This window comes from Nematolebias whitei, chromosome 13 (assembly GCF_014905685.2).
Source record: "Nematolebias whitei isolate Nwh7 chromosome 13, NemWhi1, whole genome shotgun sequence".
In the NCBI taxonomy this organism is placed as follows: Eukaryota; Metazoa; Chordata; class Actinopteri; order Cyprinodontiformes; family Rivulidae; genus Nematolebias; species Nematolebias whitei.
In genome coordinates this window covers 13,047,413-13,048,163 of record NC_056510.1, presented here as the reverse complement: position 1 = coordinate 13,048,163, position 751 = coordinate 13,047,413, and the positions used below count along the sequence as shown (strand labels likewise).

Genomic DNA, 751 nt, shown 5'->3' with positions numbered 1-751 from the left:
ATATATATATATATATATATATATATATATATATATATATATATATACATATATATTAATTAAATACATAAATTGCAGACAGAAACATGAGTAAAACAGCAGCTTCATATCACTCATACCATTGGTTGTGGCATAAGAAAATAAGAAAACCTAGTTTATGGGAAAAAACAAAAACAAAAGATCTGCATGGCATTTGATATGCAGATGAAATAGTATCACGAGTCTCACTCTAATGAGGGCACCAGCAAATGTGAACAAGGCAGTGTTATACAAAGAACACCTGCCTACATAATAAAGTACTCAAAATGTATGTTCTCCTTTCAACATAAAGGGTGAATTTCTAGTCCAAGTTGTTTGAAATGGTCTTTTAATGAATAATCATAATGTGCGATGAAAGCCTTAAACATGCATCACAGGCGAGACTCTATTGATACGCTCATTTTGAAGACAGCTCCACATGTGACTCAGTTCCTCCTATTTAACAAATCATCAAGGTTTCAAAATACCTTTTCTATAAAAATGAAGAGTAAATTATGACATCAGATGTTGAATGTACCACCTGTCTTGTGCCATATTGTCCTAAATGAAATGCAATAAAAATACCCAAGAAGCTTCTGTCATGTCTTAATGTCAAGATATTTTATTTTTATAAATTGATAGAATTATGGTACAAATCAGAAAAGCAACTCATTGTTCTCTCTCTCTCTCTCTCTCTCTCTCTCTCTCTCTCTCTCTCTCTCTCTCTCTCTCT

General features: G+C 32.1%; 1 protein-coding gene across 1 annotated transcript in view; it reads right to left on the bottom strand.

Annotated features, from left to right (window-relative positions):
- The window catches only part of lrp1bb (low density lipoprotein receptor-related protein 1Bb), a 235,325-nt gene that overhangs the window by 144,031 nt on the left and 90,543 nt on the right, over positions 1-751 (bottom strand). The window lies entirely within an intron of this gene.